Source organism: Oncorhynchus gorbuscha, linkage group LG06 (genome assembly GCF_021184085.1).
Source record: "Oncorhynchus gorbuscha isolate QuinsamMale2020 ecotype Even-year linkage group LG06, OgorEven_v1.0, whole genome shotgun sequence".
NCBI classification, from domain to species: Eukaryota; Metazoa; Chordata; class Actinopteri; order Salmoniformes; family Salmonidae; genus Oncorhynchus; species Oncorhynchus gorbuscha.
Window position 1 is genome coordinate 43,290,729 of NC_060178.1, and position 22,353 is coordinate 43,313,081.

A 22,353-nucleotide genomic window follows, 5' to 3' on the forward strand; every position below is an offset into this window, starting at 1 on the left:
TTTTCTCAGGCTTTCGCTTGCAACATCAGTTCTGTTATACTCACAGACAAGTTTTGGAAACATTAGAGTGTTTTCTATCGACAGCTGTCAATTATATGCATATTCTAGCATCTTTTCCTGACAAAATATCCTGTTTAAAACGGGAATGTTTTTTTCCAAAAATGACAATACTGCCCCTAGATTTCCAGCAACCGCTGTGTCAGATTTCAAAACAACTTTATGGAAAAAGCATAATCTGAGAACGGCGCTCAGAACCCAAAACAGCCAGAGGAATATCCGCCATTTTGGAATCAACAAAGTTAGAAACAACACCATAAATATTCACTTACATTTGATGATCTTCATCAGGAGGCACTCCCAGGAATCCCAGGTCGACAATAAATGACTGATTTGTTCCATAAAGTTCCATCATTTATGTCCAAATATCCACTTGTTGTTAACGTGTTCAGCCCAGTAATCCATCTACAGTCCTTTAGAAACATGTCCAACGATGTATGGAATCAATCGTTAGGATGTTTGTAAACATAAAACATCAATAATGTTCCAACCGTAGAATTCCTTTGTCTGAAGAAAAGTACTGGAACGAGAAGTAACTCTGTCGGGAGCGCGCATCATGAGACCACTGACTCAGAGCTCTTATGAGCCTCTCTTTTAGAGTAGAACCCTCAAACCAGTTTCTAAAGACGGTTGACATCTAGTGGAAGCCCTAGGAAGTGCAACCTCATCCATATCTCAATGTGTTCTCTTTAGGCAAAGCTTTGAAAAACTTCAAACCTTCAGATGACCCACTTCCTGGTTGGATTTTTCTCAGGTTTTCACCTGCCATATGAGTTCTGTTACACTCACAGACATCATTCAAACAATTTTAGAATCTTCAGAGTGTTTTCTATCTAATACTAATAATAATATGCATATATTAGCATCTGGGACAGAGTAGGAGGCAGTTCACTCTGGGCACGCTATTCATCCAAAAGTGAAAATGCTGCCCCTATCCCTAAAAGGTTAATTATAAATAGTAATTTCTATTAGCTATTTCATTTTGTAGTTTGTCAGCTGAGAGTTATACAAATATGACCACTTCTGTTACATCAATCTTTCCTCGGTTAGCGATAGGACAAATGTATCCTTGATTTCTCCGGCTTGGATAATTGTGTTATGCTGTAGATACCTCTGTGGATGTCTGAACATTGCATCTAAAAATAAACTGCTCATATTCTGGACGTAACTTTTAAGGACTGTGTAAAATTATCCTGAAAAAAACAGTGTGGCCAGCTGAAATGCTGATTGTTGCGTCATTTGAAACTGGCTGTTCTAAATTACCTTTCTAAATTAGTGTTCTAATCACACCGGTTTGATCGTACGCTACAGGGACCACTGTAGAATGGTGACACCCGTGTGATGGTGCGTATAAAAATGTTAAATATCACCTAACCTTTCTAGTAAAGGGTGATCAGGCCTCACCAGAAAGTCAGAACAGAGTTCAGAGGTTGTTCAACCCCATTAGGTGAGTGTTTCTTTCCCATTTCTTTCCCTGAACTTCAGACTCATTATCTAAAGACAGTTCAAACATTTCTTTTACCAGGTTTACAATTGGGTTTTTAACTTGTTATGGCTTGGGGGCAGTTATTTGACATCTGGATGAGAAGTGTGCCCAAAGTAAACTGCCTATTACTCAGGCCCAGAAGCGAGGATATAATTGGTAGCTTTGGATAGAAAACTCTAAAGTTTCCAAAACTGTTAAAATAATAGAACTGATATGGCAGGTGAAAACCTGAGGAAAGTCCATCCAGGAAGTGGGATGGACCCAGATTGCAGTTCCTATGGCTTCCACTAGATATCAACAGTCTTTAGACATTGTTTCAGACTTGTTTTCTGAAAAACGAGGAAGAATGAGACCATTTTGTAAGTGGAGTGTAGAATGAAGCAGAGCTTGTTGCCCGCCCTTCGTAGTTTTTTCTTTCTATTGAATATGCTATTGTCCGTATGAAATATTATTGATTATTTAGACAATAGACAACCTGTTTGATATGTTTGATATGTTTTGATGAACTTTACCTGTACTATTAGGATGTATTTGTCTGCATGTTGTGACCTCCATTGAGCCAGTGGATTACTGAACAAAACGCGCCAACAAAACTGAGTTATTGGGAAATAAAGAGGGACTTTATCGAACAAAACAAACATTTATTGTGTAACAGGGACTCTTGTGACTGCAACCAGATGAAGATCATCACAGGTAAGTGATACATTTTATCGTGACTCCTCTACTTGGCTTGAAAATGTTTGTATGCTTTTGTAAGCGGGGCGCTGTCCTCAGATAATCGCATGGTACGCTTTAGCCGTAAAGCCTTTTTGAAATCTGATACAGAGGCTGGATTAACAAGAAGTTCATCTTTAAGCCGATGTATAACACTTGTATCTTTTATGAATGTTTATTATGAGTGTTTCTGTATTTTGAATCTGGCGCTCTGCAATTTCACCTGGATGTTGTCGAGGTGTTGTCGAGGTGGGTTGCTTGAGATAGGGGGTTGCATTTTCACTTTTGAATAAATAGCGTGCCCAATTTCAACTTCCTGCTACTCATGCCAAGAATATAAGATATGCATATTATTAGGAGATTTGGATAGAAAACACTCTGAAGTTTATGAAGTTTATAAAACTGTTTGAATCATGTCTGTGAGTATAACATAACTTATGTAGCAGGCAAAACCCTGAGGACTAACCGTTCAGATTATTATTTTTTAGGTCTCTGGCTGTTCAGTGCTTTCTCATTGGCAAACGGTATTTCTTAGGAACTTGGTTTCAGTTCCTACCGCTTCCACTGGATGTTACCAGTCTTTGGAATTTGGTTGAGGTTATTCATTTGTGCAATGAAGAAGTAGGCCATCTAGGAACTGCGTAACATGTTGAGAGTTGCACAAGACATGAAAAGTAGCTTGGGTTGTTTTCTTCCTGTATGAACACAGAGCCGTCTTCAATTTGATCAATTATTGACGTTTATAAATACCTAAAGTTGTATTACAAAAGTAGTTTGAAATATTTTGGCCACGTTTATAGGCAACTTTTGAAATATTTTGTAGTGACGTTGCACATTTTGGAAGCTGTTTTTTCTGGATCAAACGCGCCAAATAAATTGACATTTTGGATATATATGGACGGAATTAATCGAACAAAAGGACCAATTGTGATGTTTATGTGACATATTGTAGTGCCAACAAAAGAAGTTTGTCAAAGGTAAGGCATGTTTTATATTTTATTTCTGTGTTTTGTGTAGCGCCTGCAGGGTTGAAATATGCTACCCTCTTTGTTGACTGTTGTGCTATCATCAGATAATAACTTCTTATGCTTACGCCGAAAAACCTTTTTAAAATCTGACATGTTGGCTGGATTCACAACGAGTGTAGCTTTAATTAAATATCTTATATGTGTGATTTAATGAGAGTTAGATTTTTATATAAATTTATTTGAATTTGCCGCGCTGCATTTTCCCTGGTTTTTGGCCAAGTGGGAAGCAAGCGTCCCCATTACCATAAGATGTTAAGGTGTAACCTGTGAAGAACCCACTAAAACCACATAAAAAGACCCCACACAATAAATCAAACACGGTATTAACACCACTAACAAATATGCGTAACAGGTGGGTTGGGTGTGGATTCTGGCGTGTGTGGTTAAAACAGGGTAAAAAACAGAAAAATGGCTAGGCCTTACTTAATTTGGGATCCCAGCCGGATCCGGGTACCTTAATACTGTATAGTATACAGTCTTACTAACCGCTCTCCTAAATCACCTGCCTCAGGAAACCTTTCAAAGGGAGATATCCAGAATCATTTGTAAACTTGGTAGTGGACATTCCATCAGTCTGGAAGAAAACAAATAAACATGTACTTAGTTTTCACTATGTTACATCTTAGTCAGTCCTAAAAATTCATAGTATTAATTGTGCTTACTGCATCTTCAGCAGGACATATTGATTAAACCATGAGCATACATAATCATACTTCAGACACATCAGATGATATAGTACCTGTTAACTTCTTGACTCACCCATCCCTTTAGCGGGATCATTTTCATCAACACCCGCTGAATTGCAGCGCACCAAATTCAATTTAAATTACTAAAAATATTTAAATGTCATGAAATCACAAGTGCAATATAGCAAAACACAGTTTAGATTGTTGTTAACTTCTTAAGGATGTACAGAATACAGTTCCCTGGCAGGAACATCACTCTGCGGAGTTTCAGAGCGCCACCTATAGTTTTTGATAAAACTCAAACGGTCATTAAACTTTCATTAAAATACACATTCAAGGTAGTGAATTAAAGCTACACTCGTTGTGAATCTATCCACCAAGTCAGATTTGTAAAATGCTTTTCGGCGAAAGAATGAGAAGCTATTATCTGATAGCATGTAACACCCCAAAAGACCCGCAGGGGACGTAAACAAAATAATTAGCATAGTCGTCGCTACACAAACCGCACAAATAAAATATAAAACATTCATTACCTTTGACCATCTTCTTTGTTGGCACTCCTAGATGTCCCATAATCACTATTGGGTCTTTTTTTTATTAAATCGGTCCATATATAGCCTAGATATCGATCTATGAAGAGTGTGTGATCAACGAAAAAAATAGTGTTTTTTAACGTAACGTCATTTTTTTTTTATTAAAAAAGTCGCCGATAAACTTTCACAAAACACTTCGAAATACTTTTGTAATGCAACTTTAGGTATTAGTAAACGTTAATACGCGATCAAATTGATCACGAGGCGAATTATATTCTATAGCTGTGCGTCTGGAAATAATGTCCGGGTAAATCTCAACAAAAATATCCGGTCTGAGACTGGAAGAACTGCTCTGCTCTGTGTCTGTTTGACCAAGAAAAAAATAGTAGGCAAATGACAAGACTGTTGACATCGTGTGGAAGCTGTAGGTATTGCAACCTCGGCTCCATTTAATGGGGGTCACTTTTAACAATTGGTTGAAGTTGCGCATGGATATATTTTTCAATTTTCAGTGATCAGATTTTCCTGCACTTTTCGATGAAACGCACCTTCTGTTATAGTCACAGCCGTGATTTAACCAGTTTTATAAACGCCTGAGTGTTTTCTATCCACACATACTAATCATATGCATATACTATATTCCTGGCATGAGTAGCAGGCCGCTGAAATGTTGCGCGATTTTTAACAAAAAGCTGCGAAAATTTGCAGCTTCCTTATTAATAGGTTAATCCCCCTGGCATGTCAGATTTCAATACAGCTTTTCGGCGAAAGCATAACAAGCGTTTATGTAAGAACATCTCTCTCAGTAGACAAAATATTACAAAAACTAGCAGCCAATTAGATTGGTCACTAAAGTCAGAAAAGCATTAGATTAAATTGCTTACCTTTGATGATCTTCGGATGTTTGCACTCACGAGACACCCAGTTACACAATAAATGTTCCTTTTGTTACATAAAGATTGTTTTTATATCCAAAATATCTCCATTTGTTTGCCACGTTATTTTCAGAAATCCACAGGCTCGAGCGGTCATGACAACACAGATGAAAATTCCAAATAGTATACATAATGTCCACAGAAACATGTCAAACGTTTTTTATAATCAATCCTCAGGTTATTTAAAAAATATATAATTGATAATATATCAACCGGGACTGTCGCTTTTTCAATAGGAGAGGGAGAGACAATGGCTGCCCACTCTGTTGCGCAAGCAAAACTCTGCAAACACCCAGCTATCCACTGACATGATGTCATACAATGCTTTAATCTTATCTTTATCAAATGATCTACCACCCTGAACTTCTCAGAATACTTTTTACACCCCTTACGTACGTCTACGTGTGGATGTGCAAGTCATATATAGTTTTTTTTGTTATTCATTGTTACTTTATCAAATCTCTAGTAGCCCATTATACACACATACAATTGTATATATTTTTTTCTGATCCCCCCCCCACACACAGTGTTCCATTCTTACTGCATATTTGGTAACAGTAATCTCACATACCGTCAAACACACAAAATCCTTATATAACATTATATATCTTAGGTATTCACATCCACACAACTCCATTTGCATCTTTAACGATTCTCAGTTGTTACATCCCTTGCACCAAATGTACAGTGGGGAGAACAAGTATTTGATACACTGATGATTTTGCAGGTTTTCCTACTTACAAACATGTAGAGGTCTGTAATTTTTATCATAGGTACACTTCAACTGTGAGAGATGGAATCTAAAACAAAAATCAAGAAAATCACATTGTATGATTTTTAAGTAATTAATTAGCATTTTATTGCATTACATAATTATTTGATACATCAGAAAAGCAGAACTTAATATTTGGTACAGAAACCTTTGTTTGCAATTACAGAGATCATATGTTTCCTGTAGTTCTTGACCAGGTTTGCACACACTGCAGCAGGAATTTTGGCCGACTCCTCCATACAGGTTTCGGGGCTGTCGCTGGGCAATACGGACTTTCAGCTCCCTCCAAAGATTTTCTAATGGGTTCAGGTCTGGAGACTGGCTAGGCCACTATAGGACCTTGATGCTTCTTACTGAGCCACTCCTTAGTTGCCCTGGCTGTGTGTTTCGGGTCGTTGTCATGCTGGAAGACCCAGCCACGAACAATCTTCAATGCTCTTACTGAGGGAAGGAGGTCTCCCCTCCATCCTCCCCTCAGTATGGTGCAGTCGTCCTGTCCCCTTTGCAGAAAAGCATCCCCAAAGAATGTTTCCACCTCCATGCTTTATGATTGGGTTGGTGTTCTTGGGATCTTCCTCCAAACACGGCGAGAGGAGTTTAGACCAAAAAGCTCTATTTTTGTCTCATCAGACCACGTGACCGTGTCCCATTCCTCCTCTGGATCATCCAGATGGTCATTGGCAAACTTCAGACGGGCCTGGACATGTGCTGTCTTGAGCAGGGGGACCTTGCGTGCGCTGTAGGATTTTAATCCATGACGGCGTAGTGTGTAACTAATGGTTTTCTTTGAAACTGTGGTCCCAGCTCTCTTCACTTCATTGACCAGGTCCTGCGTGTAGTTCTGAGCTGATCCCTCACCTTCCTCATGATCATTGATGCCCCATGAGGTGAGTTCTTGCATGGAGCCCCAGACCGAGGGTGATTGAACTTCTTCCATTTTCTAATAATTGCGCCAACAGTTGTTGCCTTCTCACCAAGCTGCTTGCCTATTGTCCTGTAGCCCATCCCAGCCTTGTGCAGGTCTACAATGTCATCCCTGATGTCCTTACACAGCTCCCTGGTCTTGGCCATTGTGGAGAGGTTGGAGTCTGTTTGATTGAGTGTGTGGACAGGTGTCTTTTATACAGGTAACGAGTTCAAACAGGTGCAGTTAATACAGGTAATGAGTGGAGAACGGGAGGGATTCTTAAAGAAAAACGAACAGGTCTGTGAGAGCCAGAATTCTTACTGGTTGGTAGGCGATGAAATACTTATGTCATGCAATAAAATGCTAATTAATTACTTAAAAATCATACAATGTAATTTTCTGGATTTTTGTTTTAGATTCTGTCTCTCACAGTTGAAGTGTACCTATGATCAATATTACAGACCTCTACATGCTTTGTAAGTGGGAAAACCTGCAAAATCTGCAGTGTATCAAATCAAATAATCGTCACTGTATCTTCAACGGTTCTCTACCCTCCCAGAAAAGATGGTATAGTGGTCCCAGACCACATAGACAACTCCCAGAAATGCCTATAGATTTGCTGCTACTTCCTATACATATAAAACAACACCCCGTGCACAATAACACCTTGTGTTATTACTAATAGTCTCAGACTAAGTTGGGCGGTGGTGGACGGAACACCTAGTTTACATTTATATATTGAAGCGTATTATTCAAATTTCAATCAGCTTTTTATGAAAATGTACATCTCTTATTATCCAACTTTCAATTAGCTTAACACATCATTTAAAAAACATTTCAATAATACTTTCCCAAACACACTCAGCAGTCCCAGACCACATAGACAATTCCCAAAACACCTATAAACAGCTGTCTGTGGGGCTTCTCTACCCTCACTCAGTAGTCCCAGACTATATATTTTTTTATTATTTCTATACAAATTATTTTAAACTGATTAACTGAAATTGATTTGCTCTGTCCCTCAATTGGTTGCAGATGATGTGTCTCCTCCTGGGCAGCTCGCAGTAAGGGTCTGTTCTGGGCGGATCCTCGTCATCTTTAGGTCAAACAGAAATTTCCCTCACACCTTAATCTGACACCTGTTTTCCGTCGCAGAACCCCAATGGAAAGCTCAGAATCAACCATCAGGCAGAATGAACCATCAAGTTCATGACACCAAATTGCCGTGGGAATTACTACCAGGGACTCAAAGTCTAATTTAAATGAATAATTCTTTGTCAGCAAGCTGGAGAGGTTTCAACATACTTAATACATCATTGTACACATCAGTCAGGAGCTCTCCTCGGGAAATCCCATTAGTTATCCTACATACATGTATAGAAAAATGCTAAATAGGCATGGTTCATATGGTTAGTTCCTTCATGTGACTGGCACCGTATCCTATCTTAATTTATAGAACATATTCTGGGCACTCTGCCAAAGGCTGAGGAGGCGGTCATGACCGCATCAATGACTGTATCAGACAAGATGTACAATTCAAGGCTCTCTCTTCAGACAACAACATTTTCCCCAACAAAATCTTTCCACAGAGGGTTCTACATGGAACCCAGAATGATTCTACAATGATCCAAAAAGGGTGTTTACCTGGACCCTAAGAACGTATAGAGCTCAAGCTGGGCCTTATTCAATATTGCTTAATATGTGTCAGTCATGCAGTACAGTGGCGGTCTGCATTTTCCCTGCCGTGACCGCAAATCTGTCACAGCCACTTCAGAAAGACAGGCGTGCTTCAGTGAGATGGAGAGAGAGGAGGGGAGTGAGGGCGAAAAGGAGATGGAATCTTAAAACAGGTGTTTAGTGAGATAGCGGACGAGAGAAGGAGAGGGAAAGTAAGCAAATCAAATTATATTTGTTACATACACCGAATACAACCTTACAGTGAAATGCTTACTTACAAGCCCTTAACAAACAATTCAAAATAGAAAATAAAAGTACAAAGAATTAAATAGCAGCAGTAAATTGGCAAGCTAGGCTATGTACAAGGGGCAGCGATACAGAGTCAATGTGCGGAGGCACCGGTTAATTGAGGTAACTGAGGTAATAAACTTAGCAAACAAAGAAACGTCTCTTTTTCAGGACCCTGTCATTCAAAGACAATTCATAAAAATCCAAATAACTTCACAGATCTTCATTGTGAAGGGTTTAAGCACTGTTTCCCATGCTTGTTCAATCAACCATGAACATGCACCTGTGGAACGGTCGTTAAGACACTAACAGCTTGTAGACGGAGGCAATTATGGTCAATTAGTGACAGACCACGTGTAACAACACCTGCACAGGATTGGTACATCCAAACATCACACCTGCGGGACAGGTGCCAGAGTTACACCAGGAATGCACAATCCCGCCATCAGTGCTCAGAATGTCCACAATAGGGTGAGAGAGGCTGGACTGAGGGCTTGTAGGCCTGTAAGACATGTCCTCACCAGACATCACCGGCAACAACGTCGCCTATGGGCACAAACCCACTATCGCTGGACCAGACAGGACTGGCAAAAAGTGCTCTTCTGGTTTAGTCTCACCAGGGGTGAGGGTCGGATTCATGTTTATCTTCGAAGGAATGAGCATTTCACCTAGGCTTGTACTCTGCATCAGGATCAATTTGGAGGTGGAGGGTCCATCATGGTCTGGGGCGGTGTGTCACAACATCATCAGGCTGAGCTTGTTGTCATTGCTAGCAATCACATCGTTGTGCGTTACAGGGAAGAAATCCTCTTCCCTCATGTGCTTTTTTTCCTGCAGGCTCATCCTGACATGACCCTCCATTATGACAATGCCACTAGCCATACTGCTCGTTCTGTGCGTGATATCCCGGAAGACAGGAATGTCAGTGTTCTGCCATGGCCAGTGAAGAGCCAGGATCTCAATCCCATTGAGCACGTCTGTGACCTGTTGGGTTGGAGGGTGAGGGCAAGGGCAATTCCCCCCAGAAATGTCTGGGAACTTGCAGGTGCCTTGGTGGAAGAGTGGGGTAACATCTCACAGCATGAAATGGCAAATCTGGTGCAGTCCATGAGGAGGAGATGCACTGCAGTACTTAATGCAGCTGGTGGCCACACCAGATACTGACCCTTACGTTTGATTTTGACCCCCCCTTTGTTCAGGGACACATTATTCCATTTCTGTTAGTCACATGTATGTTGAACCTGTTCAGTTTATGTCTCAGTTGTTGAATCTTGTTACAATCATACCAATATTTATATATGTTAAATTTGGTGATGCAGATGTCAGTGAGAGGATGTTTATTTTTTGGCTGAGTTTATGTACATGTAGGTAGAGTTAAAGTGACTTTGCATAGATTATAAACAGAGAGTAGCAGCAGTGTAAAAGAAGGGTCTGGGTAGTCCTTTGATCAGTTGTTCAGGAGTCTTATGGCTTGAGGGTAAAAGCTGTTAAGAAGTCTTTTGAAACTCGACTTGGCGCTCTGGTACCGCTTGCCGTGCGGTAGCAGAGAGAACGGTCTATGACAAGGGTAGCTGAGGTCTTTAACAATGTTTAGGGCCTTCCCCTGACACTGCCTGATATAGAGGTCCTGGTTGGTAGGAAGCTTGTCCCCAGTGATGTACTGGGCCATCCGTACTACCCTCTGTAGTGCATTGCGGTCGGTGGCCGAGCAGTTCCCATACCAGCCAATGATGCAACCAGCCAGGATGCTCTCGATGGTGCAGCTGTAGAACCTTTTGAACAAAAGGTAGAAAGATTGAAAGCTGTGTAGAGAGATAGAGAGAGAGGTGTGGGGAAAAGTAATGCATGTGTGATAGACCTGCTACATGCTCTAGGGGCCCCTCTTCCAGCATTGGGGAACATACCCGCATGCACCGTCTAATTATATGGAAACAAGCACTGTTCATGAAACAAACTGTTCACACCCCTCATAAATGTCTCTCCGAGATATGCAATTACTAACATGACAAGAGGAACTGATGATGCACTAGCCAATTTTCGAAATTGCACTTTGTTCATTATACTATTACAACTTAGAAGAGTAAGTTTAAAGCCAGATTGAGTTCCCTTTTTTTAAATGAAGAAATGAATAGGGGCTTGCCCCACTGTTTTGGAACCACTGCTCTAGCAGGGTTTGACAAACTCTGTACTGCCCCCTGATTATTTGAATCAGCTGATTATACGGTCTTATACTCAGATGGTCCCTCCTGGATTTTGTGTTAAATGCTCTACAACAAAGCTTTCTTAGTGTCCAACAAGCTTTCCCTACCCTTAACCTTGTTCTGAACACCTCCTAAACAAAGGTAATGTGATTTGGTAAGAAGAATGCCCCTCTCCCCACAGGTGTGATTACTACCTCTGAGGGTTTAGAGCTTGAGGTAATCACCTCATACAAGTACTTGGGAGTATGGCTAGACGGTACACTGTCCTTCTCTCAGCACATATCAAAGCTGCAGGCTTAAGTCAAATCTAGACTTGGTTTCCTCTATCGTAATCACTCCTCTTTCACCCCAGCTGCCAAACTAACCCTGAATCAGATGACCATCCTATCCATGATAGATTACGGAGACATCATTTATAGATCGGCAGACAAGGGTGCTCTCGAACGGCTAGTTGTACTTTACCATTTGGCTGTCAGATTTGCCCTCAATGCTCCTTATAGGACACATCACTGCACTCTATACTCCTCTGCAAACTGGTCATCTCTGTAACAACTGGTACAAGCTGCAACAAACACTCAAACTGGACAGTTTTATCTCAATCTCTTCATTCAAAGACTCAATCATGGACACGCTTACTGACAGTTGTGGCTGCTTTGCGTGATGTATTGTTGTCCCTACCTTCTTGCCCTTTGTGCTGTTGTCTGTGCCCAATAATGTTTGTACCATATTTTGTGCTGCTACCATGTTGTTGTCATGTTGTTTTTCCATGTGTTGCTGCCTTGCTATGTTGTTGTCTTAAGTCTCTCTTTATGTAGTCTTGTGTTGTCTCTTGTCAGGATGTGTGTTTTGTCCTATATTTATAACAATATTTTGAATCCCAGCCCCTCACGGCTTGTACTCACCACCAACATCAGATTATTTGTTTGTGGACTGATTCTTAGATAGTGTGCTCACCAGTCAAGTGTGCATAGCTATCCAGCCAATGCACCCGCTCAGTGATTAGAATCTTCTGGTGAGGGTTCATTTTGATTTGTTGAATGTTTCTGTGATATTATGTCCTGAGATATTGAAATGCATTGGCCATTAATATTTTAACTATTTAAAAAAAACAGGCCCCATCCCTGCAGGAGGCCTTTTGCCTTTTGGTAGGCCATCATTGTACATTAGAATTTGTTCTTAACTGACTGCCTAATTAAATAAAGGTTAAATAAAAAAATAAACAATCAGATAACTGCAGGTCTGGCATATTCAAATCATGGCACTGCTGGGGGTTAATGAAAATTACACCTTACAGGCTGTCAAGTCTGCTTCCCCTTAAGAACTGAACTCTCAGCTCTTTGAAAGATAACGCATGTGGGTATTTCTAATAACGGGGCCAATGTGTGACTTTGGGATCGAAATTTCAAAATGGTTTGAAACAAAATACCAAATATTTTTATGCAGTTCCACATGTGTACTTGTGTACTCCAGCTATTACAATGAGCCCATCCTCCTAGTGCTCCTCCCACCAGCATCGTCTGGTTCATAAAGACATTGGCAAGTCAAGGACTTTCAGGGACATTTTCAAGCGCTTAATTGTAGCTTTCAAGGACTTCAGTGGTATGCAATTGTATAATTTATATAATTGTAGATATAAGACCAATTATAGACTGGGTGATTCGAGTCCTGAATGCTAATTGGCTGACAGCCTTGGCATATCAGACCTTATGCCATGGGTATGACAAAACATGTATTTTTATTTATCTAATTACGTTGGTAACCAGTTTATTACAGCAATAAGGCACCTCCGAGGTTTGTGGTATATGGCCAATGGCTGTGTCTCGGTACTCTGCATTGTGTTGTCCATAAGAACAGCCCATAGCCGTTGTATTTTGGCCATATACCACACCTCATCTGGCCTTATTGCTTAATTATACCATTGTTGAATACACGAATACTGCTTCTAAAAGCAAAAGTCGAATTGAAAACATTATTGGATTGTTGAATTTTTGAATTGTTGAATTTGATTTTCATAATAGCAAACTAGGACCGATGGTTTGGTTAGCTAGCTAGCTAAACTAGCGAGTCTGTTTGTTTGATTACCAAAAACGATTGACCATTAGAGAAAACACAAATAATTGCTGGGTCTCAAGAGGATAGGAATCTATTTCCTATTTACTTTATGTCATAACCAGTACAGAATAAATTGTGTGTGAAATGTATGCAACGATTATAAATGAGGCCCCAAGTATTTGAAGAAGACTCAACCTGAGTCAGAAATCATAGTCCCTCAGCAACTCATATTCTGGGTTCCTCTGTGGCTGCAAGTGACTCTCCAGAGATGAACCACTTCTGATCTCAGTTTCTCTCGCTCTCCCTCTCTCGCTCTTGCTGTCCCTTTCCCCCTCTCTCGCTCACTCAGTTGAATCCCTGCAGTTTAAGATTACAGATATAATACATAATTAAAAGTTAAATGCTGTCCGTCACTTACAGTTTCTCACTGGTGGTGAACAGTTTTAACTGTCACAAGTAAATTAGGCTTCTCTCAGTTCCACTGAGGTATCCTCCATGTATAGATTTAGCAGCATACATCTGGCTCTCACACTTAGAAACCCCACGGTTTCACACATCTTAGGGACTCCACCACAGACAATAGGATAAGAAAACAGCGATAAATGTGTTGGAAGGGAATGAGAGATGGAGAAAGAGAGAGAGGGGTTAAAATAAACAAAGATATATATGTTGGTATGGAACTCACACTACACCAGGAGGTCATTAGACTGCTCAGACCTTTGGAACTGCCAGCTCAGAATCTTTGGAAACTTCAGCGTATTCAGAATCTTGTCGCTAAGGTCATTCTAAACAAAGTGTTGGGGCTATTTTTAGCTGGGGCTGCAAGTTGGATTTGCATCCATTAGCAGTGATTGTCAGAACTCCTTTTATCTCCAGAGTCACTTTTTATCCTGTCTTCTCCAGACGGAGAGCACATTAGCAGCCCTATTTTAATCAAAGCACTAGCAAGGTTTATCTTGTGCCGTGAGATACCAAGTTTAAAGTCGTGTGAAGTTGTCTATCCAGTTTACTTTACGTTCAGAAAGTACTATTTTCTTGATTACATTATTCATTCTCAACATGCATTCTTATAGTACAAGAGCAATGTATTTTTTTGTCTAATCCCTGTGTCACATCTCGATTACAGTACATGCTCAAATGCGGAATATAATTCCCAGTCCCATAAATATACACTGCTGGACTATTTAAACCATATCACCAGCAGTCTTGCCCCCTTGTCTTCCATCCATTATCTGCTTGTAGCCTACTGTCTGGCTGAAAGCAGGTTGTCTTTGAGGGTGTTCTTTGCCTTGTTCCAGGAGGAACACCAGTGGCAGAGGACAAGGGCTTTGGACAAACACACACACAGAAATGAATGCACACACTCACAGGGCAGGGATGAGTGTCTATTGGAACAGAGTGGTGACTGTGGCCCCATGGGAGATTATGCCACAGCATTTTCTTAATGAGCAACATAATGACATGATTACAGCAGAGCTTAATGACTTAGAAATGGCCGCCACTGTCGGAATGAACACCCTCTGCTGTCGTGCACACTCCCCTACCGCCATGTACGCTCATCCCTCCTCCCTCATTAGGCCAGGCTTCTAATTAATGGACCATTTCAAAATTACACACACACACACACACTCTCTGCAACAAGATATCACAGTCTGACGTCATTTTTTGACGTCCTTGGACAAATGTCTATTTTTTTTACCAGTGAACTGACTTCATCTTCCGACATCATGTATTTAGGCACACAGCTCCAGCATGAGCTCCAGACAATTGAGGCATACAGAAACAACTCTACGGTTAAGTTAAGGAATTCATTTCGACTGGGTTAGGGGTTAAGGTTTGCATAGGGTTAAAACAGAAACAACGCTAGGATTAAGTTCAGGCATTAATTCCAATTGGTTAATAGTTCAGGCATTTGTGGTAGCAGATTCAGAATTAGTTAGGTAACATAGATAAAACATCTTATTTATCTTATTTATTGTCATTAGAATGTCTTCTTTTTGAATAATACTGTTGGAAGTTTGCAGTTATCCCTTCTCTGCTCGGGCTCAGTTACTTGGGGCCCAGAGAGGGGAGAGGTGTCACGCCTTGGTCATTGTATCTTGTGTTTTTGTTATATGTTTGGGTAGGCCAGGGTGTGACATGGGTTTATATGTTGTATTTCATATTGAGGTTTGTATTAATTGGGATTGTGTATGATTAGGGGTGTGTCTAGTTAGGCTTGGCTGCCTGAGGCGATTCCCAATTGGAGTCAGGTGATTCTCGTTGTCTCGGATTGGGAACCGTATTTAGGTAGCCTGAGTGTGCGTTGTATTTTGTGGGTGATTGTACCCGTCTCTGTGTTAGTCACCAGATAGGCTGTAATTAGTTCACGTTCCGTTTGTTGTTTTCTTCTTCAGTTATTTCATGTACCGCATTTATCTTCATTAAAGTCATGAGTAACCTACACGCTACATTTCGGTCTGACTCTCTTCAAACAACAGACGAACGACGTTACAAGAGGTCAGGTTAGTCTTATCTGTGAATGTGTTTGGTTAGCTAGCTGTACATTTAATTAGATCTACAAATGTTGTAACTATTCCTAAAACATGTGAAGGGATGGCGTGATTAATGGGGAACCAGTTAGCTGGCTCCACAATGTCTGTGTGCCAGTCACTCCTCTCCGTGAGCTTGTCCAGGAGGGATGGTATTTTTTATGGGAGTATCTAGAATTGACAATTGATATATGCCATTGGATGAGGTAATGTTTTGGTACTATGTTGTACCAAAAACGAGAAATAGAACCTCATTTTAGGAGAACGATAATTTATAGCTAATGCTGTCTGTCTATGGGGGGATACTCCTCTCTCAAGTAAAATTATTCCTTTGTGCAGTTTTCCTAAAACCTGTGGTTTTCCATGTCGACTAGGGGGTGGATCTTTGCTATAAAGGATCAAAGTTGCGATTATGTTGACACTCTCAAATAATTCATTTATAGACACTGCATTGATCTGAGAGTCACAGGGCTATGGAGAAGCTCATATAATTAAATATGGACTTTATATTAACTCTGACTTGTGTGTGGTTTGCTCTCTCATGATTTGGTAATACAGGACATTTCCACGACACATTCCTTCTGATTGGTTAAATTAAGGATTAAGATTTAGGATGGGGTTCATTCAATTCTATTTGCATTGTGTACCTCCCACCCAACCCCTCTTTTTACGCTGCTGCTACTCTCTGTTTACACACACGTATACACACACATATCAATAATTTACAATAAAACCCCATGGACATTAAATTACATGATCAATTATTCTTACTGTATTTTACTTATTCCTATTATTATTAGTTTATGTTGCCATGTTGTACCCTATGCATATGACATTACAACTTTGATTAGATTCTCCACAAAAACACTGAATTGCACAAAATGAAAAGACTCCTGAAAAGACTCCTGTATAACTAACTAAACATTATTAGTCTTCAGGCTGCAATGTCCAGTAGCTGTAACCCTCAGGATAAAGTTACATAAATAATGCTACCTGTGCATTAACTTAGAATCCTCCAATCCTGTAAATGTACTTAGATCTACAAGGACATTTTATTGATCTGCCAGTATTTTAATTTAGAAGCCACCTCTTAATGAGTTCCGAGAGCCGATCGGTTACCTAACAAAATATAATCCATTTATTTAGCCTAATTGTTTATAGGACTACAGACAGTATGCTATTATTCCTCTTTTCGTCCATGCATTAATTCATTTGTCTACATGTCTATTCAACATTTGGCTAAAAATAAACCACGCCATGAATTAAGAACAGATATATATTTTACATTTCTAACTCAATATCACAGACCAGATTTGCCCTAACTAAAAATGTATCAACAAATATATCATTAACTGTCACACCCCCTCCATCATTGTCTCCACCCCCTCCAGGTGTCACTTTTTTCCCCTGGTATATTTATCCCTTGGTTTCCTGTCTCTCTGTGCCAGTTCGTCTTGTATGTTCAAGTCAACCAGCGTGTTTTTCCTGTGCGCCTGCAATTCTCTTCTACTAGACTTCCCAGTTTGACCTTTGCCTGTTTTCTGGACTCCATTCCCGCCTGCCTAACCATTCTGCCTGCCCTAACCTCGAGCCTGCCTGACATTCTATACCTCTGGAACTCTGAACTGGTTTTGACCTCTTGCCTGTCCACGACCATTCTCTGATAATTAACAGTGCATTATAATTGTATAAAATCCCCTTATAATTTTGAATCTTCCAATCCTCTAAATTGAATTAGATCTACAGGGACATTTTATTGATCTGCCATTATTTTCATTTAGAAGCTGCCTCTTATGTTATTTGAAAACAAAATAAACTCCAAAATATCGTTATTTTTTTAAACAAAGCTATAATTATTATTAATTAATTTTGAATTATGTAAAAGCCCCTTAGATATTCTCATAGAGCAGATTTTCCCTCATGAAAAATGCCCCTTAGATATTCATTTAGAATCCTCCAATCCTCTTAGGCTCTTAGCACTGTAGCCTACTCCCATTGTCACATTGTACAGCGCAATATTTTCCGTTCCATCTTAACAGAAACCCTGAGGGTGGAATGGAATAGAATATTAATCAAATGAATTATGGTACATTTCTTAACTTCTTTGAGATAGAGGGCGCTCTTTTAATTTCTGGATAAAAAACGTTCCCATTTTAAACAAGATATTTTGTCACGAAAAGATGCTCGACTATGCATGTAATTGACAGCTTTGGAAATAAAAAATTCTGACGTTTCCAAAACTGCAAAGATATTATCTGTGAGTGACCCAGAACTAATGCTACAGGCGAAACCAAGATGACATTTCATACAGGAAATGGTCCAGATTTTGAATGCCCTGTGTTCCAATGTCTCCTTATATGGCTGTGAATGCGCCAGGAATGAGCCTACACTTTCTGTCGTTTCCCCAAGGTGTCTGCAGCATTGTGACGTATTTGTAGGCATATCATTGGAAGATTGACCATAAGAGACTACATTTACCAGGTGTCCGCCCGGTGTCATCTCCAGGTCCATGCGCGTTCCATTTTCTTCAGAGGAGAAAGTCAACTGCCACGAATGATTTATCATCGAATAGATATGTGAAAAACACATTGAGGATTGATTCTAAACAACATTTGACATGTTTCTGTCAATATTATGTGAGTTATTTTGGAAAAAAGTTCTTGTTGTAATGACTAAATTTTTTTTTTTTCTTACCCAAACGTGATGAACAAAATGGAGCGTTTTTTCCTACACAAATAATATTTTTGTATAAACTGAACATTTGCTATCTAACTGAGAGTCTCCTCATTGAAAACGTCTGAAGTTCTTCAAAGATAAATGATTTTATTTGAATGTTTTTCTGGTTTTTGTGAAAATGTTGCATGCTGAATGCTAGGCTTAATGCTCTACTAGCTATCAATACACTTACACAAATGCTTGTTTAGCTATGGTTCAAAAGCATATTTTGAAAATCTGAGATGACAGTGTTGTTAACAAAAGGCTAAGCTTGAGAGCTAATATATTTATTTCATTTAATTTGCGATTTTCATGAATAGTTAACGTTGCGTTATGCTAATGAGCTTGCGGCTATAATTACACTCCTGGATACAGGTTTTTTTCGTAGCCAAACGTGATGAACAAAACGGAGCGATTTCTCCTACACAAATAATCTTTTTGGAAAAACTGAACATTTGCTATCTAACTGAGAGTCCCCTCATTGAAAACATCTGAAGTTCTTCAAAGGTAAATTATTTTATTTGAATGCTTTTCTTGTTTTTGTGAAAATGTTGCATGCTGAATGCTAGGATTAATGCTATGCTAGCTATCAATGCTCTTACACAAATGCTTGTGTAGCTATGGTTGAAAAGCATATTTTGAAAATCTGAGATGACAGTGTTGTTAACAAAAGCCTAAGCTTGTGAGCCAATATATTTATTTCATTTCATTTGCGATTTTCATGAATAGTTAACGTTGTGTTATGGTAATGAGCTTGGGGCTATAATTACGCTCCCGGATACGGGATTGCTCGATGCAACAGGTTAAAATCAATCCCATATACCATGTTCTTACAAAAAAGTTTTGAATGATCTAGTAATGCCAATATAGAAGACTATCAAATGCTTGTCAAAGATGCCCTTTGGTGGTCAAACTAGAACTAACTAGCATTAATGGTAAAAATGGCTGACAATTAAATAGTGTGCCATAGAATTCTGCAGCAGCCTGCAAGTTATGCTACAGTATGATGCAACTTTTAAAAGATGAACCACTGTATATGGGATTGATTTATAGAAATGTAGCTTTATTGGACTAGAAACACCATATTTTTTATCAAATTATTATGGTGTTTCTAGTCCAAGAAAAAGGAAATTAATTTCTTACTGCAGCCAATGTTGGTCTAAGGGGTTCTGTTAGGAAAATATGGCGCTGTACAACGTGACTGGTTGGGGTTAGGCCTAGGCTACTAAGAGACTGCGAGTGAAGATACAAATCTCCACATGAAAAAATCTTGATTGATTTATGAAGACCAGTCCCCGTGCTCTGTCATTGTCATATTTATTCACATAGTAATTTGTTATGGATTCATCCAGATGTGGTTAGATAACAGTGAATTTGGTGGGCCATGCAAAAGAGATGGGAGAAGTGACATGCCTCGCTAACACGCATTAATACATTTTAAGTCCCTAAACTCGGCAAGAGTCTATTGTCCAGCTGATAGCCTATCAAGGGTGGATGGCTTTTTGTTGAAGAACTCTAGCACAGAGAAGAGAAAAGAGCCTTGAATAATTAAACAATGACATTGCAATTCACAAACACTATCATCAGATGCCTGTGTTATGCCGAACGCAAAAGCCCAGTAAAATGGTACAGAAGGCTACAATACTGTATAGTAGACCTAATAATGCTAATAAATAATGCTTAAATAATTCTACTTCTGATGTCTATATACAGTACTGTTCAAACACCTACTCATTGCAGGGTTTCTTTATGTTTGCTATTTTCTACATTGTTGAATAAAAACTATGAAATAACATATATGGAATAATGTAGTAACCAAAAAAGTGTTAATCAAATCAAAAAATATTTGAGATTCTTCAAAGTAGCCACCCTTTGACTTTGATGACAGCTTTGCACACTCCCTCTTCAACACGTCATTCTCTGCCTGACTCTCCCCCAATGCCGCCTGACTCTCCCCCAATGCCGCCTGACTCTCCGCCAATGCCGCCTGACTCTCCGCCAATGCCGCCTGACTCTCCCCCAATGCCGCCTGACTCTCCCCCAATGCCGCCTGACTCTCCCCCAATGCCGCCTGACTCTCCCCCAATGCCGCCTGACTCTCCCCCAATGCCGCCTGTCTCTACGCCAATGCCGCCTGTTTCTCCGCCAATGCATCAGCTGTCACCCTTATCTCTGCCCTCAGAGAATGTTTCAATTTCTGCTGGTCTGCCTTCAATGACTCGACCTCAGTCTTCAAAGTTTGAATCTGATCCATGTGCACCTTCATCAGATGAGCAGAATGGTACCACCTTGAGCCCCCATCGATTAAAAACAATAGATCATTTAAGAAATACAAGTGACTCCTACACACAAATTCTGCGTACAGAAACACATTTTAAGAATCCAGCAAAACTCACTGCTTACTTGGGAACCATGCGTTTTTCGGTGCAGCCCGTTGTCCATCCATTTGTCCACTAATCTCCACAGATGGTTGTGTGCTCTGCAAACACATTTTTTTGTACACAATTAACCAATTTTATTACAGTATGCCTACACATTGATAGGCTATGTATTTTTTCGAAAATGCAATGAGACCAAAATACCTTTAGTTTTGGCGATCCTCTAAGCTCCAGATCATTTTCAAGTCCTACATGTAGGTCTTCTGATTTAAACCCGATCGAACATGTTTTGCATCATAAAATGTAGCTGAGATATACAATAGTTGAAAGAAACATCTGCATTTGGAAAGAGTATTTTTATAATTATTTTATTAACGAAAGCATACAGATGTTGATGAACAAATACTGTGCTGTAAATGCTTTATCCAGCATTTAGCAGTTGCATGAGGTTTTGAGTTAGAAATGTAAAACTTTAGAGTAGTTAAGCATCAAATACATTGCAAGTTGTTTGTTTTTTACACCTAGCCAAGCTATCAAACTATCTTTTTGTAAATTAATGGAGGTATGAAGAGTCTATTGTCCTGCAAATAGCCCATCATTGAAATGTTTGCAGAGTTCGCAACCTACTACACTTATGAAAAACAAGTGTTTGAAAACATGTTTTCAGAATGCCTCCAGCTGTCCATCATTACTGTAAATAAAAACACAGCATCTACAGCGGTACAAATATATTATTGCATTCGATAAATGTTTTTTCTTTTGTTTTCCGATTTTATACTAACAAGTGGTTTCCATGATGAATAATAATTGGTATAACACGGCTCTCGGAACTCATTAACTTCTTTGGGGTACGCCCCCTTCTTCTCAATTTCCACATAAGGACATACCCTAATCTAACTGCCTGTAGCTCAGGCCCAGAAGCAAGGATATGCATATTCTTGATATCATTTGGAAGGAAACACTCTGAATTTTGTGTAAATGTGAATTGAATGTAGGATAATATAACACAATAGATCTGGTAGAAGAAAATACAAGGAAATAAACATAAGTTTTCTGTTTTTTATTGTTGCTGCATCATCTTTCAGATGACCAAGAACAGCCAAACACACGGATAGGATGCTGGGGATGATTTTAATAAAGAACATAAGATGGCAACAATAGCTGAGCAAAGTTTTAGACAGATAACTTCAAAAATTAGCGAGCAACATGACATTGAGCATGAAGTCACCCAGGTGTCCCAAACAAATGTAACCAAATAGCCAAATTGGTACAGTGATTCATTTTGAAGGAAAGAACAAAATACAAAATACATAAATGCTATTCTAACACACACAAAAAAATATAAATAAATAGTCCTTTTCTGGTGAATTAAACCGAAATAGCAACCAATCAC